This window comes from Pelophylax lessonae (genome assembly GCF_965119305.1).
Source record: "Pelophylax lessonae genome assembly, chromosome: 4".
NCBI classification, from domain to species: domain Eukaryota; kingdom Metazoa; phylum Chordata; class Amphibia; order Anura; family Ranidae; genus Pelophylax; species Pelophylax lessonae.
This window is the reverse complement of record NC_138771.1, coordinates 130,964,287-130,979,915: the sequence shown is the minus strand read 5'-3', so window position 1 is coordinate 130,979,915 and position 15,629 is coordinate 130,964,287. Positions and strand designations below refer to the sequence as shown.

Below are 15,629 nucleotides of genomic sequence, written 5' to 3'. Positions count from 1 at the left end.
GCAGACATGTGTCCGCTGACACCCGTCTGGCATCTGATCCGACAAGATCCGCTGAAAACTGTTCGCCATCTGTCCAGCCGTTCAGATCGGATGGGATCGGATGAAAACTTACATTCTGTCCATTTTCATCTGATCTCCCCATTGAGTAGAGCAAAACTCTGACAAGTCCATCTCTGCACAGAGAGCGAAGACGGACCTGTCATCTGCCTGCTCAGCGGGGATCAACAGAGTGATTCCCGATGAGCTAGCCGAGTCTGTCGAGCAGGTCCGCCACGTGAGAAAGGGGCCTTAGTCCTCTCTGTCCACGTGCACACATTTATTTATTTCCCAGAAGCATTGACTCCCAAGAGCCTGTCCCCACACTATGCACAGTGAAAGGTCTTTTGGGAGGTGTAGTTCTAGGGGCGTACCTTTATCAGTAGGAACTGACTTCCCAGCAGCTATCTGTGGAAGAATTTTCCATTAGTTTCTCGAGAGATATACTGTAGTTCTAGGGTTATACCTATACCAGTAGAAACTAATCTACCAGCATTTGTCCCTGCAAGAATTTTACAAGCCTTGTCTCCCAAGGGCCTGCCTGCCCACAGGGCATAGAAAATGGTTTCTCAAGAGACTTAATTTTAGGTTTATACCTATACCAGTAGGAGCTGACCTCCCAGCAGCTATCCCTGCAAGAATTTGACAAGCCTTTCCTCCCAAGCGTCTGCCTGCATACTGTACGTAGGAATTTGTTTCTTGAGAGATATAGTTCTAGGGATGTACCTATACCAGTAGGAATTGACCTCCCAGCATTTGTCCCTGCGAAAATTTTACAAACCTTGTCTCCCAAGAGCCTGCCTGCACACGCTGCACAGGGAAAGCTTTCTCAGTAGATGAAGTTCTACGGTAAGGTGACCAGATTTTTTAAATGGAATCCGGGGACATATTTTTATTAATTTTTATATGCAAATGGTAAACTATTTTATAAGCATATTTTCCTTAAAATTATATATGCAGTGAATGTGGTATGTGTTTATGGAATGATTGTATGATATATATGTTATTTATCACATTTCGTCCATGAGATAAAAATAAATATATATATTTTTTAGAATTTATTGAGATATGACTAAGATAAGATAGAGAAATAACAGAGTGCAGAGTTTCAGGAGTGCGTTACATAAAGAATGCAGAGCTAAGGAGCGCGTTACATAACAAATGCAGGGCTAAGTAGCACTCAGGAGCAAGCTACATAAAAAATGCAGGGCTCAGGAGTGCGCTACATAAAGAACGCAGGGCTAGGTAGCATGCTACATAAAGAATGCAGGGCTAAGTAGCACTCAGGAGCATGCTACATAAAGAATGCAGGGCTCAGGAGTGTGCAACATAAGGAATGCAAGGCTAAGTTGCAATCAGGAGCGTGCTACATAAAGAATACAGGGCTCAGGAGTGTGCTACACAGAGAATGCAGAGCTCAGGAGTGTGCTACATAAAGAATGCAGCGCTCAGGAGTGTGCTACATAAAGAATGCAGAGCTCAGGAGTGTGCTACATAAAGAATTCAGTGCTCAGGAGCGTGCTACATAAAGAATGCAGGGCTCAGGAGTGCGCTACATAAAGAATGCAAGGTTAAGCTTTGCCCATCTATGCAGCCTGACCAGTGCCCATCTATGCAGCCTCACCAGTGGCCAGCAATTCAGCCTCACCAGTGCTCATCCAATGCAGCCTTACCAGTGCCCATTCAATGCAGCCTGACCAGTGCCCATTCAATGCAGTCTGACCAGTGCCCATTCAATGCAGCCTGGCCAGTGCCCAGCAATGCAGCCTGACCAGTGCCCAGCAATGCAGTCTCACCAGTGCCAAGCAATGCAGTCAGACTAGTGCCCAGCAATGCAGTCTCACCAGTGCCCAGCAATGCAGCCTGACCGTGCCCAGCAATGCAGCCTGACCAGTGTCCAGCAATGCAGTCTCACCAGTGCCCAGCAATGCAGTCTGACTAGTGTCCAGCAATGCAGTCTCACCAGTGCCCAGCAATGCAGCCTCACCAGTGCCAAGCAATGCAGCCTCACCAGTGCCCAGCAATGCAGTCTCCCCAGTGCCCAGAAATGCATCCTGACCAGTGCCCAGCAATGCAGCCTGATCAGTGCCCAGCAAAACAGCCTCACCAGTGCCCAGCAATACAACCTCACCAGTGCCCAGCAATACAACCTCGCCAGTGCCCAGTAATACAACCTCGCCAATGCCCAGCAATACAGCCTCACCAGTGCCCAGCAATACAGCCTCACCAGTGCCCAGCAATGCAGCCTCACCAGCAATGCAGCCTCATTAGTGGCCAACAATGCAGCCTGACCCATGGCCAACAATGCTGACCAGTGCCCAGAAATGCAGTCTTACTGATGCCCAGCAATGCAGCCTGACCAGTGCCAGCAATGCAGCCTGACCAGTGCTCAACAATGCAGCCTGACCAGTGCCCAGAAATGTAGCCTAACCAGTGCCCAGAAATGCCGTCTCACCAGTGCCCAGCAATGCAGCCTGGCCAGTGCCAGAAATGCAACCTGACCAGTGCCCAGCAATGCAGTCCAACCAGTGCCAGCAATACTGTATGAATACTGCCCAGCAATGCAGCCTGACCAGTGCACAGCAATTCAGCCTCACCAGTGCCCTCAGGAATGCAGCCTCACCAGTGCCCAGCAATACAGCCTCACTGGTGCCGATCTATGCAGCCTCACCAGTGCAGGAGATCAGAGAGAAGAGGAGAGCCGGCCAAGTCATCACACAGGCTGGCATCGCCCGCTGTGGTAGCTTTAATTTGAATCGCTGGGCGTCCACTGTCACACAAGCCTTGCCTCCTGGATTGGCTCCTACCTATGATAGACAGCACACGTCCTGGCATTGGACAAGTGTGCAGTCTATCAAAGGAGCCAAACCAGGAGGAGGGACTTTGGGTGACGGCGGGCGCCCAGCGATTCAAGTTAGAGCTAACAAAGAGGGCGCCGCCAGCCTGACTCCACCCGAATGGCGGCATCTGGGGTAGACCCCCCGTTGGTATGCCACTGGCTTCGGGACCCCCCCCTGCCACAGTACCTGCCCACGATCAGCCCTGCACCTAGCACCGTCCCTGCAATCCGGGGACGAATCCGGGTACAGACTGGTTCCGGGGACAGTGTCCTCAGTCAACCCATTCTATGGGCATACCTACACCAGGAAGATCTGACCTGGTGATTATGTTATGGGAAGTAATAAAAGCTGTTCTTGCTACAGAAGCAAGGTACAATTCCAAAATAATAAAGGGACCTGCTCTAGAAGAGAATGGGAGTTTTTGAAGTAAATCTGGGTAATGCATAGATGCACTGTACACCTAAGGGACAATTCACACTAGCTGAGGAACACACAGGAGCACACAGGAAACAATTGCTTTCTATATGTCCCATTCACTCTGTAACGCAACCTAGCCAGCAGCGTGTTTGCAGAAAAAAGCCTGACGCTTGTAAAAGTGTCTAACACTTTTAACACTAATAATTGAATCTGGACATTGAAATTAATTAATGTTCAAGTGCTAAACGTGCCTATCCTTAACACGCATTTAGACGCGTTTACAGGCATCAATTGTTTTTTATGCCCAATCTTTGCTGCTCCTGGACACACAAGGGTTTTCTCCTGCCTCTAAACTCTCCTGCCTCTAAGCGTTGCTTAAAGTCAATGTGTGAATGGACACATAGGCTAACATGTAGGGGAGTTTAAAGGCAGGGAAAAAAAAACATCAGATACCCCTAGGAGCAGCTGTAAAAACATCTTGTGTGCATGAGGCCTAAAAATCTTCTCTTCAGTGCTTCCTTCATAGCTGCCGGATTTTGTCCTGAGTAGCTATCCTCCGGCGCTGTAAGAGTTACCAGCAGCTGCTGCTACTCTGAAATGTTGCGCAACTCATCCATCCCCTTTTGCCCTCTCCACCATTCTCAGAACTCATACTATCACTGTCCCACAATGCATCATGTTCTGTAAATTTACAATGGAGAGCCTCTCATTCAGCTGCTCCTCCATTCACAGAATGCAATGCATTGCCCAATAAAGGGCAGAATTGGGCATTTATGACCACCTGTAGATTCTAGTGGTAAAACTTTATTACTATAAGTGGTGTGAAAAATACCCTATATTGTCAAAAATATTTGGAGGACTGCCTTTACACGCAACTTTAATGGCATCCCAGTCTTAGCCTGTAAGGTTCAATATTGAGTTGGCCCACTCTTTGCAGCTATAACAGCTTAAACTCTTCTGGGAAGGCTGACCACAAGGACAGATAAGAACAGAAGATCCCGGGAGCCGCATATCAGAACAAGACCTGCTGTGTGTAGACAAGTGGCAATCTCAACCTGGACCCCTGTCAGGCCACGCCCCCAATGTGTTTCACTCTGCCCACTGGAGCTTACTCCTGTGTCCAGGCTGAGACTGCCAGGATCTTCTGTTCTTATCTGTCATTGCCTGGAGCATGGGCAGGCTCCTTCCTAGCCAGCACTCATAGCAGCAGGCACAGGACTACACTTCCTAGTAGCCTGAGCGACTCACATACATACCATAGGTTGGCAAGGTTGTCCATAAGGTTTAGGAGTGTGTCATGTTGAGGTCAGGCCTCTGTGCAGGCCAGTCTAGTTCCTCCACCTCAAACTTGCTCATTCATGTCTTTATTGACATTGCTTTGTGCACAGGTCCAAATCATTTGGTGGAAGGGGGATTATGGGGTGGGGTTGTTTAGTTCCAGTGAAGGGAACTCTTAAGGCGTCAGTGTACCAAGACATTTTGGACAATTTCATGCTCCCATCTTTTGAGGATGGCCCCTTCCTGTTCCAACATGACTGCACACCAGTGACTGGTTTCTCAGTCACTTTTGCTGGACAGCTTGGTCTTTATCAACAATATTGGATAATTTATCAATTATGGAAAAAAGAAAACAAATGCAGTCACCGCATCTAAGAACTGGTAACTTACAACATAATTCCTTTTTAGTTTTTTTGGGTTTAATACCGTTTTAAAATATTTAAAAAAAAAGTGATTTTTGAAAGGGATGCAGTTGTTTTTAATGTGTCAACTGTAATAATTTGGTTGAAAAAGGCATAATAAAATACAATATCAAGACTCAACAGCAATAAATATATGTAGTCGTTACCTTCCAACTGTCCCGGATTCCACAGAACCATCCCAGGAATTCAAACAAACCCCAGCACCCCACGGATCTGGGCTGGAGTCCTGGAGTCGAAAGCTAGAACGAGTTCCAGCACTTCACTCTACTACTTCAGCTCTCAGGGGCACGATACACCAGCTACCCAGGGCCAGTGCCCTGCTGCATCTCCTGCAGGGTGCCCTGGGTCCCAGACGCTGTGATTGCCCATTCTATATATCCATTATATATTATATATATAGATATATATATATATATATATTTATATATATATATATATATATATACATATATATCCATTGTGTTTCTCTTACACATTTCTGTTACATATAAGATCTGTTTCTTTGGGTGAACAGTTGTCAAATACTACTGGAATGCTACTGGATATGTTTACGTTGATGGCCACGTAAACATTTTTAGCTTCTCCCATTGTTTTACAGTAGCCCTGGTTGTTATGTCAATCAGGGTCAACAAAATGTTGACCTTTTGACATAATTGACCTATGACATGTATGATACAACAGTGCCATACAGCTTGAGTTAGGAAATGTTTGTTCATATAAACTGATGCAGAAAGGATACGCCCATGTGGGAATGGCTACACAAACTTTCCAAATAAAAGGTTAGCAACATATGCTGACAGAGGGCTCTATAACAACAAGGAAGGTCTGTGCCAGAGAACTCAATTATAACACAAGAACTAAGAAGGAAAGTCTGTGCCAGAAGGAACTCTACCTGGGGATAACACTCGTGCCGATTTTCTGCAATCTCCTAAGTAGAGCCTGGAACCCTGGTTGCCTATGGAAACTGTGAAGCCGCAAGAAAAAAAGCCTAAGCGACTAAGTGCCTAGTACACACTATTAGTTTTTTTCGTTCAACCCTGAACAAAAAAAAAAAGCCCTGACAGCTCAGAGGAGCCGCTGTACTAAAAATCCCAAGGTAGTACAGTGATCTCCCCTACTGTGCCATTGTGTTCTGTCAGGGGGGTGACCCCCCCCCCTCCCCACCCCAGAGCACTCTGGTCAGGGCTCTCAGCTATTGGCTGAGAGTGCTGATCCAGAGCCGATCAGCAGACCTTTTTTTGGTCATGTCCCTTCGACAGAATCCGGCAGAACAGTTGGCTTCTGTCTGAGCAGCTGCAGTACACATGGGCCAAATGCCCTCCCCCCTCCCCCCCGAATTCGGCCCGCATGTACTAGGGTTTAGTATATCCCCATTGTACACAGACCATTGTTCATGTACATTTGCTAAGCAGGATAGGCAGTGTGTGCATGTGATGTATGTACTGTATGTATGTATATATATATATATGTATATCTGTAAAACTTTGTAAGCCTTGTATTGTTTTCCTACATCATAGGTAGTTTCTGTGTATGTATAGCATTATTGTTTAATAAAGTGCATTAATATACTATCGAGGTTTATGCTGCCTTGCTTTTGCTGCAAAGTGACCTAAAAGACACAAAGCAAAACATACAATATACATTGTATTGTACTTTACAAACTTCTCACCAACATGTTCATTGTCTTAAAATATTTATGGCTTTTTTAATGAAGTTCTTCTTTAAGGTAAGCTCAGATAAAGTGTTAGCTCTCTGTCTATTTTCAGAGTGCACAAAAGCATATGTGATGGAAGCATTTTGTGCACATGATTGTGCTGAGGTTTATGTGTGTCTGTGAGAGACTCTTGCTTTTGGCATAGCAGTTAAAGCATATTTTATAAGTAAAAGGAAGCCCGGGTTTTGTTTAACCATACCCCTAAAGTTCCTCCCATTGTTAATTATTTTGCCACACCTACTTTTCAAAGCTGTACGGTGCATGTGCTGTATTACTAGTCTCACTTTTCACAACAGTGTGCTACATGCGCCACAGGTTACTCTCTCTAAAATGTCCCTCATTCCCATGTTCAAAAATTCAGAGGTATGGTTGCTTTAGAAAGCTGTCAGCGAGCTTAAAAATGGCTACAGTTAAAGTGACTCTGTCAAGGGTTCAACAAAATTAGAAAAGCATTGCCCTGTGAAGAAAGCAGATTTATATATCCCCCGTCTGTCAGGATGCTTGCTAAAACTACATTCTGTAGTATAGCTCCCAGCATTGATCCAACTCCTCACTTTTGGGTGTGTGAAATAGCGTGTAGTCCACAGAGATAACAGAGAACAATGTAATACGTAACAGTCAGCGCATGCAGACAGCACGGCATGTTATCAACCCAGAAGATTTCTGGCAGGATCAACAGGAATTTTTTAGACATATTGAACACTTTTAATGTTGAAGGTTCCATGTACAAGTGCCACTCAGTACCCCACTTTGCTTCTCCGGGTGCATAGAACCAGGTGCTGGTGTCCGTCCCTGCTCAGCTGTGGAGTGGAGAAAACTGCTTTTGCAGCTTTCTCCATGTTTTGTTATACCTGAATGGGGCTCTGTAGTTTGGAGATTCCAAAGTGTCTTGAGTGGGATGGAATTTCCAACCCTGTGTGTGGGGTTTGTGGATGACCAGCAGGGTGTGTGCTCAGGTGCACATAGGCCTTATAATGGATGCATAGGAATACCACAGGGCTCCCAGTTGGAGATTGCCTTACCCAACAGACAGGAGGTCTGTGTATGGGTAGTCAGGAGGACTCCAATCCTTTCCAGGAGTCAGAGAGGCTGTGGGTGGCAACCAGAGCATGTGTATATCTACAAGAGGCAGTAAACAGCCTGAGGACTAAGGCCAGAGCGGAGCTGTAGACGCTAGAGCATGGGTGTCCAACCTTTTGGCTTCTCTGGGCCACATTGAGTATAGAGAAATTTTCTCGGGCCGCATATAAAATATATACTATAGTTAAGGTATATGTGTAATAAAACGCCGCATGCAGCAGCATTCTTTCTGGCTCTGAGGAAGGGGGTTCGCCCCTGAAACGCGTCAGCCTAGCCACAGCAGCCCCATGCGATCATCTGCATGTCCATTCGCTACATTTGGGACCTTGGCTACATTGGAGATTGCATATGCTATGTTGATGTGTGTTGTATCACACCAGCTTTGTGAGTACTTTGTGCATTTTTAATATATTAAATAAATGGTTTTATGGTAATGCACTAGGTCGGTGCGCCCCTCTTTTTTCTTTTTTGTCTTTTCTACCAGTTGGTTCTGGATACCCTTGATCCTGAAGGGGGCAGCAAGACCGATAGCTCTTTCAACATCTGAGTTTGTAGTGCACCTCTTTTTACTCCATCAAGATTTTACTTGAGCGCAGGAGATTTGGTCTTACTACTAATTTAACACAACTAGAGGATGATCCCTTCTGGGGCAGCCTCTGCCTACAGTTAGTTGGAAGCCGCTGTGGCTGTGCCCCTGACCCGCCTTCCTTCCTCCCAAGCAAAAAAAAATAAATTGTCAGGGGGCACTGGGCCGCATTGCCTGCGGTTCCGGGCCGCATGCGGCCCCCCGGCCGCATGTTGGAAATGCCTGCGCTAGAGTGAAGTGGTCTGCACAGAAGTCCCTATGATTAGGGTGACTAGCAAAGGAGCACAGGTACTGCAACTAAAGATGAGTGTAAGCTTAAGAGCCAGATGGGCTAGCATTTTCTGTTTGTGTATTTAATGAAGAAGAACCCCTGCGTGGTAAAGGTATATGTTATAGGCTTTCTTTTTGCCTTTTAATAAAAATGGGCTACCAGACCTTTAAAATATAGCTCCTGACTACCGAGAATCACTTGAAAAACACATCTGCCACCAAGCTAATGGTCCCCCATCTTACTGTTCTTACATGCTTTGCATTTTATTCCTTTTTATTTTTCTAAATGCCTGTTTGTCTCCATCATTAGGTTTTCCTTAACAGCAAAATACATTCAAATTTTTCTATATGCTAAACATATTTATATAAGATTCCATCCATCCCTGAGCAAAAATGCTGTGCCAAGAACTACATTACAATTCCAAAATTAGGATTTTCTTAAACTTCACTGTTCTTCTATGCCGTGATGTCATGTGAAGAACTAGATTGATATTGGACCTGAGCTGTGGACTCCCTGCAGTGAGACTGTGCGTTCTGCCTGAAGGAAGCACAGAAGTGTGAAGGGACCCTAAAGGAACAATTTTCCATGTGAGGCTGTGTTTACTTCAAATGCCTAGTGAAGAATAAGGGAACTAAAATACAAATCTACTAAATCTCCGGAGATGCTTAGCCTAAACTAGGGTGAAAATGATTCCTTTACTAGTATTAGTGTTTGCATGCATGGCCCAGCTATGACTATATGCTAGAAATCATAGTGACATATAAAAACCAAAAGGTATATCATGTCCTTCATTTTTTATTTTTTATTGCCTTTCTCTGCTGGCATCTTCTGCCCTGTAGAGGACAGTTCAGGACAACAGGTGCCTGTAGAATGTGTGCATTCATGAGAACAATAGCTGATCCCCCCCCCCCCCCATCCCACATGCTCTGCTAATCCCTCTATGCTACAGAGAACAGGGCACATCGAAGGGCTCTGTCACCCAGAGAAGTGTCTCTATTATCTTGTCCAGGCTGGCTGTCTGCAGCTTATCGGCCGTGTAATCACTGTTCATCTTTAATGGAAGCTCATGCAGAGCATCTCACCTTGAACACAGGCGTGCACTGCTACTTTACTCTTCTACTCTTACTAAAAATATATTCTTAATATATGAGCAGTTAGCTTCTCTTTTAGCAAGAATCCCACTTTTGGGCTAAAGAGGCAGACATTTTAAAATGGCACGCATGCTACTATGTACTTAACATATTTAGAATAAAATTGTAAAAAAAACTGTGAATGTGTGTGTATATATATTAATAGATATATAATCTATTTATGCTTAACAAATATTTATGCTGGACCTTTAATAAAAAATGTGTGTGTGTATATATATATATATATATATATATATATATATATATATATATATTTATATATGTGTGTGTGTGTGTATGTATATATATATATATATATATATATATATATATATATATATATATATATATATATATATATATATATACATAGTTCTTTAACATATATTTATACTGGACCTTTATTAACTTAAAAAATAAAATAAAGTGTGTGTGTGTATATATATATATATATATATATATATATATATATATTTTTTTTTTTTTTTTTCACAGATATTTATGTTGGCCCTTTTTTAACTAAAAGAAAAAAATAATAATTCTAAAAATGTTAGGTATATGGTAGCATGAGTGTTATTTTAAAACTGTAAGTGTGTGTGTGTGTTTGCATGTATGTGTGTTGTGTGTGTGTATGTAGATGCTATATGTGTTTGTAGATTTCTATACATGCTTATTTATGTTCTATATATATATATATATATATATATATATATATATATATATATTTTTTTTTTTTTTTTTGCTTTTTTACAAATATTTATGCTTAACACAAGTACAGTATTATTGTATTGTTCTTACTTATTGTAATATACCAATAAAGATTTGTGATATAATTTAACAATTTATTTATGACGCTGCTTTTTTTTTTATTACAATTATTCTTTGTATTTACACATAAGAAAGGACAGGATTCAAAAGCTGAAAAAGTTAAATGCAAAGCTCAATATGTTAGACAAAGCAAAGCAGCACAATGAAGAAAAACATGGAGCGCCATTTTTCCATATGTGCAAGATGTCGAGGACACTGTGCAAGAGCTGTAAACATTTTGTACAAAGAGAACTAAGAGATAAATAATTGAAAATGTATGCTACGAATAATATTTTGTTAAAATACAGATTAGATATTACAAACATCTGCTTCCAGTCACCAACATGTGCAGTTTCATTGCACACAAAAAAAGAGATTTTGAAATAAATTGGAGTTGGGGAGTGGTTTCCTATTTTGATGTAGGATTATATTTACATCTCAGATTTAATTCTATTACTTTAAATATTAAAGTCTGCTAGAATATTGCAATGTGTCATCGAATGATACTGTGTATTTGCTGGCAGTGAAGGAAATCTTAAAGATGGGCCAGCTCCAGGTCCCCCAGCATCCTGGGTTTACAGAATTCTTTTAAAAAATTGGCAGAGAATTATAATTGCAGTTTCATAAAGGCAAAATATAATAATTAAAAAACTGTCCATCTACTTACAAATGTCTAAAATGTAGTGTTGTGTTAATAATATATACAGTATTTACCACAATTATATATAAAATGTGCAATAAAATCGGAAGTCTCAAGGTAAATTTGGGAAAAAATATTTTCCTACCAATGCACATTAAATGTAAAAAAAAATGTTATATATATATACATATATATATATATATATATATATATATATATATATACACATATACATATATATATATATATATATATATATATATATATATATATATATATATATATATATATATATATATACACGCACATATATATATATATACATATATATATATATATTTTTTTTTTAAACGTATACATTTACTGTGCACATTCTTATATTATTCATACATACTGCATTCTGTACATGCCCCAGAAAGAATCAATTAGAAATGTACACATTATGTATTTTACAAACAATTAAAAATAGCTTTTGCAGCACATATGTTTAATACATTCACCTAGTATCTATTATCTTTATATAATATATATCAACGAATCTATCTGTTGGAGTATGTACCTTTTGGTGGATTTCCTACTTTTGCACATTGTCCTCTTTGACCTTGGGACAAGCTATTCAATGAGATTTCAGCTATTCAATGACATAGGTTCCCAACTTTCCATTTCGTAGACCTATAGTCCCCCCACCCCCACCTATGGTCATAATTATTAACCATTTCATCGACTCTTCAGACATTGTCATAGACAATTCAGCTCACTATTGGTTGGGATGGTAATTCATTGGCTCTACTCTTCATTTTTCACCTTCTCCTCAGATATGCAAGATATGTTTTTTTTACGATATTGGCACTTTACGCTTATTCTGTACCAACTGTCTCACTCTTGCTTGTCCTCAGGCTCAAGCTAGTCATACCTCCCATTTTACTTTCTTCTGTCCCCTCCTGTTGATATAATTTCCCATTTCTTCTCTTCTGCAATTTGCCCTCAGTTTTCTGCCTCTAGTAAATGTCACTTCACTGATGACTTCCCTGCATCCCTAGAGAGACCACATCAATGTCCATTCAATTGAAATAAAAGTTCGGAACTGATTAAATATGATCAATTGGTTGGACTTGCAAGAAATTAGCTTTTACTCTTAATCCTTTTTTTCTTATTTTTTTTCATAAATCTTTCCATCATCCATGCTTTCTATGTCCCGTCCCCGTCATTTGCTAAATTAACCTTAAATGCTGCAGCCACAAAGAGAGCTGGTTAGGAGACACATTTAGTCTGTCCCTTGTCTGAATGGCCCAGTGGGTCCCATGCTGGGAGGGCAAAGAAACTAATGTAGACATGCTGGAGCATTACACATGCATTAAACATACACAGGGAGAACAGAGGAGCAGAGGGGGATCGGGAGGGAGCTCAGAAACTAAAGGGGGATAATTGTGTAGATATTTGTATAAAAAGGTCACCTTTTACATGCATCAGGACAGATAGAAAGATAGATTAGGCAGACATACAGATACAAAATTCCAATATAAACCTACAGAAATAGATAGATAGATAGATAGATAGATAGATAGATAGATAGATAGATAGATAGATAGATAGATAGATAGATAGATAGATAGATAGATAGATAGATAGATAGATAGATAGATAGATAGATAGATAGATAGACATACATTCAGACAGCCATTCATAGACAACTACACAGAATTATCATAATCTCCTTTTAAACCTACAGTAAATAAGAGAAATGATAGATAGATAGATAGATAGATAGATAGATAGATAGATAGATAGATAGATAGATAGATAGATAGATAGACAGACAGACAGACAGACAGACAGACAGACAGACAGACAGACAGACAGACAGATAGACAGATAGACAGATAGACAGATAGATAGATAGATAGATAGATAGATAGATAGATAGATAGATAGATAGATAGATAGATAGATAGATAGATAGATAGATAGATAGATAGATAGATAGATAGATGGACATACATTCAGACAGATAGATCTGAGTAGTAGATGGATAGAAGGATAGTTAGAAGGACATACAAATAGGCATAGAGAGCTAAACAAAATTTCCATATTTTTATAAACCTATAGAAAAGAAGAAGATAGATAGATAAATATAGATTGTAAGCTCTCTCTCCTACTAAGCCTCTTTTTTAAAATTTTATTATAAATCTACGTTCTCCCTTTATTTTGAGAAGCTCTTCACAAACAGTTGGTGCCATATAAATCCTCTAAAATTTAAAATAGAAAAATTGATAGACAGACTGAACTATAGATAGGGGGATAAGTAGATTGCTAAACAGATGGGTAGGCTGATGAAGCGTTAAAATTATTTAGATGGAAAATGATATGTACGGATAACATTAGTACACATGGAACACCCATATGTTTAAGTGAATGTAGCCAGCCATAAAGTACAAACTGGACTCTCTCCTATGGGAGGAATAAAGCGGTAGAGGCTCATTGAATTCATCAGGAGCTGTCCACAGTACTGCAATAAATTCTTGCTGATTAATTCTCCGCCACTTGAAGGAGCGCATTGTCAAAGCCTCAACGTGTTGCTTTTGTTGGAAGTAAAATCTCCTTCGAGGATAGTTCAGTGATAAAAATCAGGTCCTGCAGCTGCTAACCCGATCCTACCAGTTTAATCCCTCTTAATATTACTGTTCAGATCACTATCTATCCTGCACACATTCACACTGATTACTTCTTCCATACACCCTGTTTCTATGTTGCTTTGGCTCACTAAATGAACACAGCTAATCCCAGAAAGCTTCAACACATATCTGCATAAAGATGACATGCACATGTTTCTTTAAACCTTTATTGAGTCTACAGGATATAACAATGTATAGTGTATAAGCTGTACCGAATGCACACATCTACATTCAGCTGGTAGCTAGCTGCAAGGACATCATGCATTCAAGCACACACACACACCAAGCCCTGTAGAATGCTGCTTTCCTAGACAGCAGTGTCTTACCTCCTGAATCTGCCTCTAGGATAGGTGGCAGGCGTCCAGTCAAACAGGTTATCCAAAGTTTAAAACTTCATAAAGCAAATGGGCCAGGCGTGCTAAAAGGATTTGGGGGTCTCATTGGCATCAGGTTGCAAAAAATTAAGGAAAAAAGTAGGATTTTCTAGGGTCTCTCTGCTTCCCATGAATAAACTGTGCACCGTTCTGATACCATTAGCCCACTCCCACACCCCACCCAAAGTACTGTAGATAGTGAGTGGGCTAAAGCTGCAGGAACCCCCCCCTCCAGCAAATGGAATGAAACATTAATGACACATCAGTGTGTCCCTGCACTATACACCTCCCTCCCTATGCGTGTGTCTGTACCCCTCCCTTTGCAGCCTTGCTATGTACCTCTCCCTTCTCATTTCAGGTCCACATCCCTGTCATTCTAATTGAATGTAAATAGCTCCAGAGCAACAGAGTGGGAATTCATGTTACATAGATGTCTAATATATCCAATATTTAGATTATAGACAGCTGTCTGGTAATTCAATGGTTAATCCTACAAATGTCATTCATACTACACAGATGCCATTCTATATAATCGAAGTAAAAATTATATATACAGCCGTATTGTTCTGAGTTATCTGCCATTCAAAGGTTAATTCAATCTTATTCATCATTCCTTCCAGGAAATGATATAAATAATTGATTTTGTAACCAGATTTTAATTTCTCGACAGCTTTGAATACTCCTGAGACAAGTAAAATAGGCAGTGTGAGCATGTGCCCATGTGTGTGTGCATATGAATATACATAAATGGCTCGTCCGCTTTCCTCCTCTCCACCCTTTCTTCAGTATTTCACACTCTGTTTAATATACACACAATGCCTACACACATACTGTAATAGAAAAGCAGTTAGATTAAGGGACATAAGGGTGGCCTTACATGATATACATATGTAATATGCTTCATGGAATAACTCTAAAGTTTAAAAAATATATTATAGTATAGAAGGAAACAGAGAAAAACCAGCAGAATGTGTGCCTATAACGCCCATGCTCTATACATGTATGTAGTATTAGCCGATGATGTAAAGCAAATTCTATAGGCAGATCACTTACAAGATACAACCATTATATATATGTATATGCGTTTCTTGTAACTGCACATTGTATCTGCAGGTCTCTCTGAAGGATGCATTGTTACAAATAGATCAACACAGTCTCTGGTGATGCCACTTTTTGTGTTATGCTTTAAATACATACTGTATATGCCTTTAAAATTATGTTCAATTTGCGAAAGAGTAGGGATGCCCAAAAAAGATCAATATTACTTTGAAAGCTCAGTTAAGGAATAAACTAGGCCAATTTTAACTAAGATGGGACATGGCAAATGTCACCAGGTCTAAAAACCATCATTACAAATCCACA

General features: G+C 40.7%; 1 protein-coding gene across 1 annotated transcript in view; it reads right to left on the bottom strand.

Annotated features, from left to right (window-relative positions):
• ISLR2 (immunoglobulin superfamily containing leucine rich repeat 2) overlaps positions 1 to 14,478 on the bottom strand; it is a 37,884-nt gene extending 23,406 nt beyond the window's left edge. Inside the window, exon 1 of the mRNA XM_082254938.1 lies at positions 14,220 to 14,478. The gene's annotated coding sequence lies outside the window, so the exon portion shown is untranslated. The remainder of the gene's footprint in view (positions 1 to 14,219) is intronic.
• Between the last annotated feature and the right edge of the window lie 1,151 nt (positions 14,479 to 15,629).